The sequence below is a fragment of the Stenella coeruleoalba genome (genome assembly GCF_951394435.1).
Source record: "Stenella coeruleoalba genome assembly, chromosome: 15".
Lineage (NCBI taxonomy): Eukaryota > Metazoa > Chordata > Mammalia > Artiodactyla > Delphinidae > Stenella > Stenella coeruleoalba.
In genome coordinates this window covers 29,103,698-29,121,637 of record NC_137161.1, presented here as the reverse complement: position 1 = coordinate 29,121,637, position 17,940 = coordinate 29,103,698, and the positions used below count along the sequence as shown (strand labels likewise).

Below are 17,940 nucleotides of genomic sequence, written 5' to 3'. Positions count from 1 at the left end.
TGGAGGTCAGAAGACAGTGGGATGATATAAAGTGCTGAAAGAAAATGACTGTCAACCAAAAATTCTATATCCAGCAAAACTATCCTTCAAACATGCAGGATAAATTAAACAAAATTAAATAAACATGAAAGATTAAGACATTTCTAGATAAACAAAGACTGAAAAAATTCATCACCAACAGATCTTTCCTATAAGAAATAGTAATGGGAGTCCTTTAGTGTGAAATGAAAGGATACAAGACAGTAATTCGAATCCCCATGAAGAAATAAATAATACTGGTAAAAGTTAACTACTCAGGTAAATATAAAAGACATTATAAATGCATTTTTGTCTGTAAATATTTTGTTTTCCTACCTAATTTAAAATACAACTGTGGGCTTTGAGAGTCTGCCTGCTGATGCAGGGGACACAGGTTCGTGCCCCGGTCCGGGAAGATCCCACATGCCGCGGAGTGGCTGGGCCCCTGAGCCATGGCCGCTGAGCCTGCGTGTCCGGAGCCTGTGCTCCGCAATGGGAGAGGCCACAACAGTGAGAGGCCCGCGTACCGCAAAAAAATAAAATAAAATAAAATAAAATAAAATAAAATACAACTGCACATGTGTGGGGGCAGGGGGTACATGGAACACTGTACTTTTTACTCACATCTTCTGTAAACCTAAAACTACTCTAAAAATAAAATCTATTAAAGAAAACATCAGAAAGCAGTAATTATAAAACTGTGTTGATGGGCTTATAATGTGTAAAGATATAATGTGATTGACAAGGATGTGACAAGGAGAGGAGGGGGAATGGAGCTATATTGGAGCTATATATGGAATCCATTATATATTATTTTATATACTTGTATACTTAATTTTGAAATTAAGTTTATATTCATCTAAAATAGATTGTCTTAGGGACTTCTCTGGTGGTCCAGTGGTAAAGAATCTGCCTTACAATGCAGGGGATGTGGGTTCGACCCCTAGTCGGGGAACTAAGATCCTACATGCTGCAGGGCAACTAACCCTGCGTGCCACAACTACCGAGCTCATGTACCTCAATGAGAGAGCCCACGTGCCACAAACCACAGAGCCCACATGCTCTGGAGCCCGCGCACCACAACTACAGAGCCCATGTGCCCTGGAGCCTGAGCACCACAACTACAGAAGAGAAAAACCTGCCGCCACAACTAGAGAGAAGCCCACATGCTGCAATGAAGAGCTTACATGCTGCAGTGAAAGATCCTGCATGCCTCAACGAAGATCCTCTGTGCCGCAACTAAGATCCAATGCAGCCAAGAATAAATAAATTAAAAAAGAAATAGATTGTCCTAAATTAAGACACCAAATGTAATTCCCAGGGCAACCACTAAGAAAAAAAGCAGTAATGGAGGAATAGAGCAACTATATATATGACAGATAGAAAACATAGCAAATGGCAGACATAAATCCTACTTCATCAGTAATTACATTAAATATAAATGGATTAAACACTCCAATTAAAAGGCAAAAGTTGGAAGAATGGATTAGAAAACATTATCTATATGCTGTTTATGTGAGATATAGTTTAGATTCAAAGATAGAAATAAGTTGATGATAAAAGGGTTGTAAAAGATTTGGAAAAGGGTTAAGAAAGCTCTAACCAAAAATTTCTGGAGCAGCTATATTAATATCACACAGAATAGACTTTAAGACAAAATGGTTACATAAGACAAAGACAGACATTTTATAATTATAAACATGTCAATCTATCAGAAATAACAATTATAAACATATGTGCACCTGATAATAGAGCTCCAAAATACATGCAGCAAAAAATGACAGAACCAAAGGAAGAAATAGATAATTCAACAATAGTTGCAGATTTCAATGCCCTACTTTCAATAATGGATAGAATGACTAGACAGAAGATCAACAAGGAAATAGAAGACTTGAACAACACTCCTTATCGCAACTCACACAATAAATGAATTACATTTTACATAGCACCTTCAAGACTTAGCATAATAAAGATTTCATTTCCACCTACGGTGATCTAAATGAAACATGGTCTCCATAAAAATGACACACAATCAGAGTGTAAAGGCAACCTACAACGGCTTCCCTGGTGGCACAGTGGTAGAGAGTCTGCCTGCCGATGCGGGGGACACGGGTTCGTGCCCCGGTCCAGGAAGATCCCACATGTCGTGGAGCGGCTGGGCCTGTGAGCCATGGCCGCTGAGCCTGTGCATCCGGAGCCTGTGCTCCGCAACGGGAGAGGCCACACAGGAGAGGCACGTGTACCGCAAAAGAAAAAAAAAAAAAAAAGGCAACCTACAATATGGGAGATAAGATTTGCAAATCATATATCTGATAAGGGGTTAATATCCATAATATATAAAGAACTCCTACAACTCAACAACAACACTACAACAAATAACCCAATTAAAAATTGGCAAAGGAATTCAATAGACATTTCTCCAAAGATGATGTATAAATGGCCAACAAGCATCTAAAAAGATGCTCAGCATCACTTGTCCTTAGAGAAATGCAAATCAAAACTATAATGATACATCATCTCACACATATTAGGGTGGCTACTATAAAAATGTAAAAAAACACAGAAAGTAACAAGTGTTGGTGAGGAAGTGGAGAAATCAGAAACCTGTGCACTGATGGTGGGATTATAAAATGGTGCAACTGCCATGGTAAAAAGTATAGTGTTTCTCAAAGAATTTAAAAAACAATCATATGATTCAGCAATCCCACTTCTGGTTATATATATCCAAAAAAACTGAAAGCAGGGTCTCAAAGAGATATTTTCACACTAATATTCATAGTAGCCAAGAGATGGAAGCATATGAATGTCTATCAATAGATGAATGTGGTATATACATAAAATGGAATATTATTCAGCTTTAAAAAAGAAGGAAATACACATAACGTAGCATCCTATTACATGCTACAATACGGATGAAACTTGAGGACAGTATGCTAGTTACAAAAAGACTAATACTGCATGATTCCACTTATATGAGGTATAAGTATATAAGTATATATGTATAAAGTAGCCAAATTCATAGAAAAAGAAAGTAGAATGGTGGCTATGAGGACTAGGGAAGGGGAAAATGGGGAGTTGTTGCTTAATGGGTATAGAGTTTTTGTTTTGCAAGAAGTTCTGGAGATCTGTTGCACCACGATGTGAATATACTTAATAATACTGGATTGTACATTCAAAAATAGTAAAGATGACAAATTTTATATTATGTGATTATTTTTTTTACCATAATTTAAAAAATGACATGAGGAAGTAATTCTTTGGTAACATAGACAATCTAACTGTAAGGTTAATATGAAAAATATGATTAAGAATAGTTGGGAAAACATAGAGTAACGAAGAAAGAGTACTAGATCTACCAGTTACCAAAATATTTTATAAATCTTCAAAAAGTAAAAAAGCATCATATTTCCATATGAATAAATAGATAGTAGGTATAATAAAATAGGATGGAAAGTTCAGAAATACATGCAATTACATTTAGACTATAGCATGGGTGATATTTACAATTGGTGGGAGAAAATGGATTATTCAGTAATTGCTGTTGGGACAACTAGCAGCTATCAGAAAAAAATATATAGATGGACCCATATTTCCTACCGTTCACCAGGGTAAATTCCAAATGGATGATTTCCTCTTCCAGCATTATGGCAGACTACATATCTTGAAGTGCCTTCCCATTATAACTAGATCCTGTGCTTTTATCTAAAAGGTAAGGAAAATCTCCAAGGATATTAAAAATCAAAAACAAGTGAGTTGAAATCTGAGTGGAAACCATGAACTATAAGCTAACACAAATATTAGGGTTGTAGTGGTAGCAAATGCCAATATAAACACTGGGATGGAGAACAGAGACACCTCAGAGGAGGGCCCTGGATCCTCTGAGGAACCTAGAAAGGTCCCAGGTTGGTAGCACCCCCTGTTCCTGTTAGAATCAAACACAAATCCTTCCAGAAGAAAGCATACCCCATTTTGGACCTGATTTGGTTCAACAAAATATGAGCTAAAATTATCACTACTACAACAATAATACAAAAGCACCAAACCAAGGAACAAGCTTCATGAATGAGAGTCAGCAGAAGTAATGAACAATAGATTTAGAACCCCAAGGACTTTAGATATTGGAACTATCAAATAGAGAATGTTGTGTTAGTTTGTGCTGTACTTTTCAGCAGCAACAATGGAAATATTTTCAAATTGCTAAGTAAAAAAAAAACCACAAAAACTATCAATCTAGAATTATATTCCCAGGAAAACCATTTTTCAAGAAAGAGACTGATATAAAGACATTAATAGCAAAACAAAAGTGAGCGTGCTGTTTACCAACACAGACCTTCACTAAAGTACAAACTTCTTAAAAGATGTACTTCAGAAAGAGAGAAAATGACCCCAGAGGAAGTTGTGAGATGCACAGAGGAAAAGAAGAGCAACAAAATTTGGTGAATCTAAAGAAAAATTGTTCATCTATAACAAAAAGAATAATAACAATGTGTGGAATTTTAAAAGAATTAAATTTCTGTGCTACATGGCTTATAAATGTGACAGGGGTAAGAAAACAATCTAAGATCAGTGGTGTGCTGATAAATGTTTAACAACCACTTCTGGGGGGGAAAACCCCTGATTTATAATGTTAGTTGATTTCTATGGTTATAAATATATATGTTTCCCCCATGGCTGATTTCAAGCTACCAATATGATGTCATTAAATATGGAGTTGAGAAGAGATGCTAACAGTTAGCTCCTATGGACCAGTATGAGCCAGCTCCAGCACACCACTGTCAAAAATCCTAGTATTAGTCAGGAAAGGAATTACAATTTTGTTAGGAGTATATAGTAAATGTCAAGGGTAATAAAAGCACAGAAATGAAGTGAATAAACTTCTAAACCAGTAAATGGAAAAACTGAATAAGAAATACATACACTACATCAAACAAAATATTCAATTTATTTTTTTAAATAGCAAGAAAGGAAAACAAAGAAACATGGAAGTGGAACAAATAGAAGGCTCAAAGCAAGATGGTAGAAAAGAGTTGAAATAAATCAATAATCTCAATAAGGTAAATGGATAAACTTGCCAGTTAAAAATAGACTAGATTAAAAAAATAAACTCAGTGATATACTGTTAAAAGAGAAATATCTGGGGCTTCCCTGGTGGCGCAGTGGTTGAGAGTCCGCCTGCCGATGCAGGGGACGCGGGTTCGTGCCCCGGTCTGGGAAGATCCCACATGCCGCAGAGCGGCTGGGCCGGTGAGCCATGGCCTCTGAGCCTGCGCGTCTGGAGCCTATGCTCCGCAACGGGAGAGGCCACAACAGTGAGAGGCCCGCGTACCGCAAAAAAAAAAAAAAAAAAGAAAGAAAAATATCTAAAACATAAGGACACATAATGGCTGAAAATAAAAGGACAGAAAAAGGTATATGAGGCAAATATAACCAAAAGTTGAGAGATCCTTTAAATAATATCAGATAGGGAATTCCCTGGCAGTCCAGTGGTTAGGACTTGGCACTTTCACTGCTGGGGACCTGGGTTCAATCCCTGGTCAGGGAATAAGATCCCACAAGCCTCGGGGCATGGCCAAAAATAAATAAATAAATAAATAAATAAATAATATCAGATAAAATAGACTTTAAAGCAAAACTATTATTAGAAATAAAGGATCAATGCTGATAAAAGGTTCAATCCAAAAGGAAGCTATAAGATTTTAAAACCTGTCCACATTTAACAAAATAGCCTCTCTCTCTCTCTCTCTCTCTCTCTCTATATATATATATATATATATAATTAATTAATTTTATATTAATCTTCCACATGAAATTTCAGTTTATCTTTGTGGGATATAATTGATGAAACCCACAAAGGTAAGCTGAAAGTTCATGTGCAAGATTATAACCTGATCTCTCAATTTTTAATAGGTCAAGCAGACAAAGATAAATAAATACAGACCTGAACAACACAATTAATAATCTTGAAAAAATGGGCATATATAAAATGGTAGACTCCTAGATCCAAAAAGATCAATGAACTCCAAGCACAAGGAACATGAAGAAAACTACAACAAAGCACATCATAATCAAGTTGCTAAAAATGAATAATAAAGAAAAAAAATTTAAAGCAGCCAAAGATAAAAGAAATATGTACACAGGAATAAAGATAATAATGGTATCAGATTTCTTATTGGGAATGCAAGAGAAAAGACAGTGGAGCAACATCTTAAAACAACAACTACTACTACTACTGCCAACCTATAATTCTATACCCAGTGAAAATATCTTTCAAAAAATTACAAGAAATATTAAAGGATGCCCTTCAGGCATAAGAAAAATGATACAAGATGGAAATATGAATCTATGGAAAAGCATGAAGAGCAATAGAAATAGTTACATGGGTAAATATATGATATTTTTCATATAATTTAAATCTCTTTAAAAATAATTGACTGTTGAAACAAACATAATATCAATGTACTGTAGATTATAGAACATATATAAAAATAAAATTTAAGACAATAGCACGAAGTGGTATAATTGAAGGTACACTGCAATAAGTTAAAGATGTGTACTTTAACCCCTAAATCAATTACTAAAATAACAAAGAATTTTGCTAATAAACCAACAAAGGAGATAAAGTTGAATAATAAAAAATACCTGAATAATCTAAAAGAGTAAAGAAAAAGGAAAAGAACAAAAAAGAGACCGAACACCATAGAAAGCAAATATCAAGGTGACAGACTCAAACTTAATCATATCAATAATCACATTAAATGTAAATGGTCTACACATACCAATTAAAAGGCAGAGATTATCAGATCAGATGAAAAACTGAATGACATGCTGACTATAAGAAATGCATGTTAAGGACTCAGGCAAAAAAAATATACAAATCAATTTTCACTGTAAAGTAAAGGAGCTGTTACAGTGGAGGATTACTGGACTGAATGTCAATATTATGACAGAAAAAAATATATATATGTGTCACCTTGGGTGTGTTACTTAACTTCTTGTCTCATATGTAAAATGGGATAGTAGTAGTATTGTTGGGAAATTATGTGAGATAGTATATGTAATGTAGAGCACTTAGAATGGTATATGGTTCAACTAAAGACTATATATGTGTTTGCTTTCTTCATGGTATTTTATTGTGTATATGCAATATAATTAATTTAGCTAGTTTCCCATTGATCAATGTATAGCATTTTCAATTCCTCTGCTATTCCAATGTTGTTGTCAATATCCGTACATATCCATTACCATTGGCCAAAAAAAAAGATAGTCTCCTTATTTTTCTCCTAGATTAGCTTTTCATATTTAGATTTTCATTATTCTTATGGTTGTTTGATTTTTGTATTTGGTTTGTATTAGAAATCTATGACTATTCCCACTGCCACCCTTAAGTAAAATAAATCACCCTTAAATAAAATAAAATAAATCTCAAAAGTAAGTTAGCTATGGTGTTAGAAGTTAGGACAGTGGTCACCTTTAAGGAAGAAAGAAAGGTATAATTATATTTACTGACCAGGGTGGTAGGTGTGTTCACTTTGCTGATATACAATGATCTATAAACTAATGATTTGTACATTTTTCTGTATACATGTTGTAGTGGTGTGCTAAAGCTGGTTCACCCTAGTTCATGAGGGCCAATTGCTAAACGGGAATTTGTGAGTCAAGTGTCAAACTGTTGGTAGCTTAAAATTAACCATTAAGAGAGTATTTACATCATTAATTTAACAAAAATTACAAATGAGCAATTTTTCTTTTCCCAAACTGTATGTATTTGTTATACTGCAATAAAAAAAGTTTAAAAAAAAGAAATGCATGTTAAATATAAAGACACAAATAGATTAAAAATAAAACAATGGAAAAGATTTATCATGCTAATACTAGTCAAAAGAAAGCTTGAATGGCTATATTACTATATCAAAGTAGATTTTACGGATTCATAATAAAGGGGTCAATTAAACAAGAGGACATAAAATAATCCTATATATCTATGTACCTAATAACAGTTTTTCAAATTATATGAAACAAGACTGATAGAACCTCAAGGAAAAATAGACAAATCCACAATAATAGTTGGTCATTCCAATACCCTTCTCTCAATAACAGAAAAATAAAACAGGCAAAAAGTCAGTCAGGATATAGTAGACTCAAACAACACTTATCAACTAATGTGGCCTATTTGATATTTATAGGACACTCCATCCAACAACAACAGAAAACACATTCTTCCCAAGTGCACACAAAACATTTATCAAGGCAGGCTATATTCTGGGCCATAAAATGCATCTCAAAAGATTCAAAAGGATTCAATTTATACAAAATATATATTCCTTGACAATTGAATTAAATTAGAAACAAGTAATGGAAATATCCTAAGAGAATCCCCAAACTTTTTGAAACTAAATAACGTATGGGTTAAAACAAAACTCAAAAGGGAAATCAGAAAGTACTTTTAATTAAATGGAAATGAAAACATAACATATCATGATTTGTGGTATGACCCTAAGGTAATACTTAGAGAGTAATGCATAGCACTAAAAGTCTGTTTTAGACAGAAGGAAAGGTCTTAAATAAATGACCTCAGTTTTAACTCTAGGAGACCAGAAAAAGGAGAGGAAATTAAGCCCAAAATAAGCAGAAGAAAGGAACTAATAAATATCAAAATAGGAAATAGATAAACAATGGGGAAAATCAATGAAACCAAAAGGTTCTTTTAGAAGGTCAATAAAATGGATAAACCTGTAGCCTGACTGATCAGGAAAAAAGAAGACACAATTTGCCAGTATCAGAAATGGGAGTGCTGACATCACTGCAGATTCTAGAGATATTGGATAGGGAATATTATAAACAATTTTGTGCCAACAAATTCAACAACTTATAAGAAATGGACAAATTCCTTGAAAGATACAAATTACCAAAGTTCATTCTAGAAAAAGTAGATAGCCTATTCTATTAGAGACATTGAAATTATAGTTAAAATACTTGCCACAAAGAAAAGTCCAGGCTCAGATGGCTTCACTGGTGAATTCTACCAAGCACTTAAGGAAGAAGTAATACCAATTCTACACAAACTGTTCCAAAAAATTGAAGAGCTGGATATACCTCCCAACTAAATCTATAGGCCAGTATATCAGCACACCTGATACCAAAACCAGACAAAAAAGTTATAAGAAAATTAAAGACAAATATTCATCATGAACATTCAAAAACTCTAAACAAAATTTTATTAAATTGAATCCAACAATATATTAAAAAGATAATACACCATGACCAAGTGCAGCTCATCTGGGAAATGCAGGGTTGGTTTAACATCGGAAAACCAACTGATGTAATTCATCATATTAAACTAAAAAAAAATGATAATCTTAATAGATGCAGAAAAGCCCTTGACAAAAATCTAATACCAATTTCTGATAAAAACTCCAGTAACAAAAAATAGTAGAGAATTCTCTCAACCTGATAAAGGCATCTATGAAAAACCTATAGCTACACACACCCACACACACACACACACACATACATACATACATACATTAAAAACATACATAATGGTGAAAGACTGAGTAATTTCCACCTAAGATCAGGAACAAGATAAGTGTCCATCCTCACCACTGCTACTATCAACACTGTACTGGAAGGTCTAGCCAGTACAATCAGGCAAGAAAGATAAATAAAAGTCATCCAGATTGGAAAGGAATAAATAAAAGTGTCTTTATTTGCAGATGACATGATTGTCTATAAAGATAATCTGTTGGACTCTTTGAAAAGTTACTAGAACTAATAAGTGAGTTTAGCAAGGCTGCAGACTACAGAATCAGTTATACAAAAATTCATATTTATATATACCATAAATAAACCATTGGAAATTGAAATTTAAAACAGCATTTACAATAGCATCAAAATAAAGAAATACTAAAGGATAAATCTGAACAAGCGATGTGAAAGATCTGCATTCTAAAAACTACAAAATATTGATGAGAGAGATTGAGGACGATCTAAATAAATGGAGAGATATGCCTTGTTCATGGGTTGGAAGGCTCAATATTGTTAAGATATCAATTTTCCCAAATTAGTCTAGAGATTCAGAGTCCCAGTCAATATCTCAATGGAATTTTTTGTAGAAATTGACAAGTTGATGCCCAAATTCATATGGAAATGCAAAGAAAAGAGTTGCAATGAAGAAACAAAGTTGGAAGACCTATATTACCTGATTTCAAGAATTGTTATAAAGCAACAGTAATCAAAACAGTGTGGTATTGGCATAAAAGCTAGACTAAGGAATCAATGGAACAGAATAGAGGCCAGAAATAACCCCACACATATATAAACAATTGATTTTTTACAAAGTTTACAAGAAATGGTGCTGGAACATATATATATATATATATATATTGCAAAACAAATATATATTGCAAAACAAAACAAAACGTCTTGAATCTATACCTCTCATCAGCTACAAAAATTAACTCAAAATGGTTCCTACTCCTAAACGTAAAACCTAGAACTACAAAACTTATAGAGGAAGGGGGAAATTTTCTGTGACCTTGGGTTAGGTAAAGATTTTTTAGCTATGACAACAAAAACACAATACACAAAAGAAAAAATTTATAATTTGGACTTTATCAAAATTAAAAACTCATGCTCTTCAAAAACACTCTTAAGAGAATGAAAAGACAAGCCACGGACTGGGAAAAATTTTCTGCAAAATATTTATCTGATTTTTATCCATAGTATATAAAGAACTCCCACAACTCAGAAATTAAAAAACAACCCTATAAAAAGGGAGGGGTGAACAAACACTTCCCCCCCAAAAAAATATAGATGGCAAATAAGCACATGAGAAGTTGTTCAACATCATTAGTCATTAGGGACATGCAAATTAAAACCATAATGAGATATCACTACACATCTATTAGAATGGCTAACATTAAAAACAGAGATCATTCTCATGCCGATGAGAATGTGGAGGAATTACAACTCTCACACTCTGCTGGTGGGAAACATAAAATGGTACAACCACTTTGGAAAATAGGCGACTACTTATGAAGTTAAACATATACTTACCATACACATACACATATACATATACAACCATTCTACTCCTACTTATTTTAGCCAAGAGAAATGAAAGCACTTGTCCATATAAGGACTTGTACATAAATGTTTATAAAGCTTTATTTATAATAGACAAAAACCGGAAAGAACCCAAATGTCTATCAAGAGATGAAGGCATATTTTGCTATATTCATACAATGGAATACGACTCAGCAATAAAAAGAAATGAACTATTAATACATGTAACAAAGTGGATAACACAAAAAAATTATGCTGAGCAAAAGAAGCTAGACAAAAGAAAAAGCACATACTGTATCATCCCATTTATATAAAACTCTAGAAAATGCAAACAAATTTATGATGACATAAAGCAGATCAACTGTTGCCTGAGGATGGAGGTAAGGGGAGAGAGGGAGAGATTCCGGGGGGGCATGAGAAAACTTTTGGGAATGAAGGATATGTTCACTATCTCAACTGTGGTGATGGTTTCATCAGTGTATACATATGTCAAAACTTTTCAAATTGTATGTCTTATGCCTGTTTTATTGAATATCAATTATACCTCATAAAGTTAATTTAAAAATAAAGAATAAGGAAACATACTTCTAAATAGCCCATGTATTAAAAGAGAAATCATAACAAATTTAACAATCCTTGGAACTGATAATGAAAATATGAGATATAATAATGTGACATAGGGACTTGCCTGATGGTCCAGTGGTAAAGAATCTGCTTTCCAATGCAGGGGATGAGGGTTTGATCCCTGGTCAGGGAACTAAGATCCCACATGCTGCGGGGCAACTAAGCCCCCGCGACACAACTACTGAGTTTGTGCACCTCAAGGAGAGAGCCCACGTGCCACAAACTACAGAGCTCCTGAGCCCTGGAGCCCACCTGCCACAACTAGAGAGAGAAAACCCGCATGCCACAACTAGAGAGAAGCCCGTGCGCTGCAACGAAGAGCCCACATGCTTCAACAAAAAGATTCTGCATGCCTCAACGAAGATCCTGCGTGCTGCAACTAAGACTCAACGCAGCCAAAAAAATAAATAAAAAATAATGTGACATAGAGGAAACATAGTATTTTAAGGAAATGTCATAGCCTTAAATGACTATATTAGTAAAGAAGGTCAACAATTAATGAGCTAAACATCCAACTTAAGAAATTAAAAAAGAACAACAAAATAAACCCAAAGAACTAAGAAGGGAGATGATAAAGATAAATGTAAAATTAATGTAATGTGAAACAAACATTAGAAAAAGATTGATAAAGCTGTCAGTTTTTAGAAGACACAAATAAAAGTAAAAATTGCTAGCAAAACTCACCAAGGAGAAAGATATGATACAAACAATTAATATCAGAAATGGAAAAGGTTCACAGCTAAAGATACAGCAGAGGGACTTCCCTGGTGATCTAGGGGTTAAGAATCCACCTTCCAATGCAGGGGACGCAGGTTCGAACCCTGGTTGGGGAACTAGGATCCCATCTGCCTCAGGGCAACTAAGCCCACGCACTGCAACTACTGAGTCCACGTGCTCTGGAGCCCGCACACCACAACTAGAGAGCCCACATGCCACAACTACTGAGCCCACGTGTTCTGGAGCCCACGCAACACAACTAGAAAGCCCGCACAACGCAACTAGTGAGCCTGCACAGCATAACTAGAAAGAAGCCAGCAAGCCACAATGAAGAGCACACGTGCTGCAACTAAGACCCGATGCAGCCAAATAAATAAATATTTTTTAAAAAGATACAGCAGAGATCAAAAAGATAAGAGAACATTATGAACGACTTTATGGAAACAAATTTGAAAACTTAGGCACATTTTACAAATTCCTTTAAAAATGTAACTCATGAAAATAGAGTAAAAAAGAAATAAAAGGCCTAAATAGTCCTATGACCGTTAAAATATGAATAAATGACTTAAAAATCCTCTCCTCCTCAACCCCACAAACTAAAACCAAATTGTAACAAATTTTCAAGGAACAAATCATTACAAACTAATACAAATTCATTCAGCAAATAGTAAAAGAAAGAACATGCCCCGTCTAATTATTTAAGGGTCTTACACCACAGACTGTCAAAATCATACTAGGACATTGTAAGAAAAGAAAATTACAAGCCAATCGTGTTGAACATAAATGCAAAAATCCTAAATACTATTAACAAAGCAAATCCTGTAGCATTTAAAGAAGATAGTAAATCATCATCAAGCTAGGTTTATACCAGGAGTAGTTCAGTATCAGAAAATCCATTAATGAAATTCAGTACATTAACAGTTTAAAGAAGAAAAGCCATATGATCAATTCAATACATGTAGAGAAAAACAACACATGAAATTCAACATCTGTTCATGAAAAAAACCCAAAAAACAAAAATTAAAAAACTCTCATACCAACCATTTTTAACTTGATCAAGTATAGCTACCAAATAGCTACAATTAGCAACATTTTAAATGGTGAAACACTGGAAGCATTTTCTTTAAAATAAAAAACAAGCCAAGACTGCCCATTATCACTCCTTATTTTTTCAAGGTTGTACTTGAGGTTCTAGTCAGTGCAGTAATGTAAGAAAAATAAATAAAATGCAAAAGAATTGGATAGGAAAAACAAGTCATTTTTTACATGTCTGTCTCTATAGAAAAAACAAAACAAAAGAAATCTAAAGACAAATATCTACATGCAAATATCAATCGTATTTCTTTATACTATCAACAAAGACTTAGAAAACATAGCAAAAGATATAATTTACAATAACAACAAAATATAAATTGTACCTAGAAATAAGCTACCCATACAGCTGAATGGTTCATTCCCTCACCTCTTCAAGTCCTTCCTCAAACTCCATCTTCTTAATTTGGCCTACTGTGACCACTCCATTTAAAACCACACCTCCCCCACCCCCAAATTCCAGATCAGTTTTATTTTTCTCTATTTTTTCCCACCTAACACCTTCTAACATACTTATAATTACTGTTTATTGCCCATCTCCCCAATGTCTTCTCTGTCCATGAATATGGATATTTTTTTCTGCTTTGTTTACTGTGGTATTCCTAGAACCTAGAACAGTGCCTGGTACATAGTAGATGCTCAATAAATATTTACTGAATGAGTGAATGAATGAAAGCAATAAGTGTATGTAGACTTTACTGAGAAAATTATAAACCTTTATTGAAAGGCTTTAAAGAAGATCTATATAAATGGAGAGATAAACCATATTCATGGATAGGAAGACTCAGTAGCATAAAGATGTGAATTCTCCTCCAAATTGATGTATAAGTTAACTGTACAAAACCCCCAGACATATATGTGTGTGTGTGTGTGTGTGTGTGTGTGTGTGTGTGTGTGTGTTGGTGTGGAACTTTCTACATGGATTCTAAAATTTATATGGAAGCACAAAAGGCCAAAATAGTCAGTTCTTCCCTGAAGAACAAGAGAAGATGGGAACCTTATCCTACACGCTTGTCTGTATTATTTTTATATAGATATAGTGATTCAAACAATGCCATGTTAGCACAGAGATTATCAAATAGATCAAGAGAATAAAACACAAGAGTCTAGAATCGGACACACAAATAGAAGGAAACTTGATTTAGGACATAGGTGGCACTGAAGCTCAGTAAGAAAGGATGAGTTATTTAATAAATGATACTAGAATAATTAGTGATTCATAAACAAAAATAATTACATTGATACCTTAATTCACACCATGCCCCCAAATTAGCTCCACATGGATTACTAACCTAAATGTACAAGGAAAAACTGTGAAATCTTTAGAAGAAAATATAGGAGAATATCTTTACGACTCAGCATAGAGAAAGGTTTCTTAAACAAAATGCAGAATGAAATCCATGAGGAAAATATTGATAAATGCAACTACACTGAGTTACTTGATATACACTTCCCTGACAAAGGATCAGTATCTAGGATCTAAAAAGAATCATTAAAATCAATTATAATTCCTGGTGATTTCAGTATCAATGTAAATAGATAATTCTTCCACACATTCTTCTCTCCATTCCTTGAGTATCTCTCCTCCAATGACCTTCTCTCTACCCTCCCTTGGCCACACATTACCAATAAACGGAATTTCTGAATAATCCTACCTACAGACAACCCACTCCCTAACCACCAGCTCCAACCCCTTCTAGTACCTCAACTCTAGTAATTCTTGGCCCCATCAAAACCTATGTTCCATTCATCCTGCCTTCTCTTCACTCTCCCATAGTCCTCTCCTTTCTGAGCTTAAATTCCTTGTTCCATTTTTGTAAACACTCCTTGCTTACACTTTTCACTCTCTTGCCCTCTCATGTTTCATCGTATTCACATAGCAAACCCCTAACTCTGGCTATATGCAACCACTCAGCTGTTCTGCACCTGCACTTGTACAGCTCAGCAGGACTGGGGAAATTGCTCACTTTTAATTTATGACCACTGGTAATTCCCTGATGGTCCAGTGGTTAGGACTCGGTGCTTTCACTGCCATGGCCCCATGTTCAATCTCTGGTTGGGGAACTAAGATCCCGCGAGCCACGTGGCGTGGCCCCAAAAACATAAATTTTAAAAATAAATAAATTTATGACCACAGATCTTAGGTGGGCCCTTAGTGCCACTTGGCAATCACAGAACATTTCCATCGTCCATTCACTCTCTTGGACAACTGTTTCATGCCCTAGTGTCTCCCTCTCCATCCTCATCCTCAACTGTTGACCTTGCTTCCTATTTCACTGAGAAAACAAAGCAATCAGAAAAGAACATCCGTAAGCTCCTATGTTGGATATTCCCATTTACCCATGTCCAGGTTCTCTATCTTCCCTGCTGCCTCCATGGATAACGTCTGTGCTCTCAGCTAAAGCCAGTCCTCCACGTGTGCAGGAGAAACCCTGCCCTTCGCTGATTAGAGGACATTGCTTCAGCCATTCTCCCTTCTAACACTTGCATCATAATTTTCCATTTCCTACTGGGTTTTTGTCATCAGCATCTGAACAAGCTATATCTTTTTCTTGGCCTTACACTGTGCTCCTATCACCACCCTGTTCCATCCTGTTTCTTTGATCCCTTTAGGGTGAAAGTCCAGAGTTCCTTTAGTCACTGTCTCTAATCTCTCTTCTCCCATTCTCTCTTAGACATACTCCTATCAGAATTCTGCCCCTTTTGCCACTGAAATGGCTCCTGTTGAGGTCACCAATGTCCCCCACATTGCTAAATCTAATGATTAACCCTTAGTCTTTTTATCATATCCATGAGCAGCATTTGATGCAGTTGACTATTGCCTCCTTTTGGGATAATTTTTCTATCTAGGCTTCTGGGACTCCACTCCCCTGATTTTCCTTCTACTTTACTGGCAGCTGCTTCTCATTTTCCTTTGCTGGTTACACATCTCCATGACCTCTCAACATTGGACACCTCAGAATGCAGTTCTCGGACCTCTCATGTTTTCTTACAACACTCATTCCCTCAATGATTTCATTCATTCAAATCTACATCTGTAGCCTGGACCTTCCCCTCGAGAGCCACACTCATGTGTTCAGCTCTTTTTCAACATCTCCACCTGGAGGTTTAGCAAGAACCTTAAATGTCATATGTCTCTCCTTCCATAACAAATCCTGTCAGTTCTGCCTATGAAGTGTATCCAGAATCCAACCACTTCTTACAAACTTCTCTATAACATCCCTTCTGTTGCAGCCTCCATCATCTCTCCTGGATTATTGTCATGGTTTCCTAACTCATCTCCCTGTCTCCACCCTTGCTTCCTGCGGGTCATCTTCAACACAGGAGCTAGAGTTAAAAACTTGTCAAAACATAAATCAGGTCATATCATTCTTCTCAAACACCCCCACTGGCTTCCATGTCATCCAGAATAAAAGTCAAAGTCCTTACAGTGGTTTACAAGAATGGCCTACATGCAACCTACAAGGCCCTGCATGGTCTGGCCTTCCTCCTGCCCCACCCATTGTATCTCTGACATCTTCATCTCCTACTGTCCCCCTCATTCCAGTCACCTGGGCCTTCTTGCTGTTCCTAAAACACAACAAGTACACTCTTGCCAAGAACATTCTTCTCCCAGATTCATACTTGGCTCGCTCCTTTATTTCCTTCAGGTCTTGGCTCAAATGTCATAGTTTCAGTGAGGTCTTCCTTAAATACTCTAAAATTGCAGTAGCCCCTTCCTGGGCACTCTCTGATCTTTCCTGATGGCTTTCTTTTTCTCCTTAGCTGTTATTACCATCTAACATGCTGTACATTTTATTCAGTTAGTTTATGTCTATCTCTCCTACTAGATTGTAAGCCCATCGACACAAGACTTTTTGTCTGCGTTGGTCACTGCTTAATCCACAGCATATAGAAGAGACCCTGGCACAGGGTCCATATTAACAGTAGATGTTAACATTTAACAATAGATGTTAAAAAATTATTTGTTGAATGAATAAACAACATACTAATCGGCCAGAATACGGCAACAGGCATTCTCAAAATAGCTGGTACGAATATCAATTGGTATAATCTCCACAGAGGACAAACTGGCAGTAACTATCAAAAGTACAAATGCACATCTCCTTTGACCCAGAAATTCTGCTTCTAGTAATTTCCTTTATATAAATTCACACATGTGCTAAGTGACACATGGACAAAGTAATTCACGACAGCATATTTTATCCCTGAAAAAGAATGAAAACAGCCAAAATGTCCAGCAATAGAGACTAAAGAAATTATAGTTCATCCATACAATGGAATATTTTGCAGTAGAAAAAAGAATAAGGAGACTGCTTGTGTCTGCATTTTCTTGCACAGACTATCTCAGGAAGGATACCCATGAAACTGGTGATAATGCTTGCTTATTTGGAGGGCAACGGATGAGTCAGCAGCAGCGGTAGG

The 17,940-nt window shown here is 35.5% G+C and overlaps 1 protein-coding gene across 1 annotated transcript in view; it reads right to left on the bottom strand.

The window, feature by feature from the left end:
* Positions 1-17,940, bottom strand: part of EBF4 (EBF family member 4) — a gene marked incomplete at its 5' end in the record, with an annotated part of 54,126 nt that overhangs the window by 22,059 nt on the left and 14,127 nt on the right. The window lies entirely within an intron of this gene.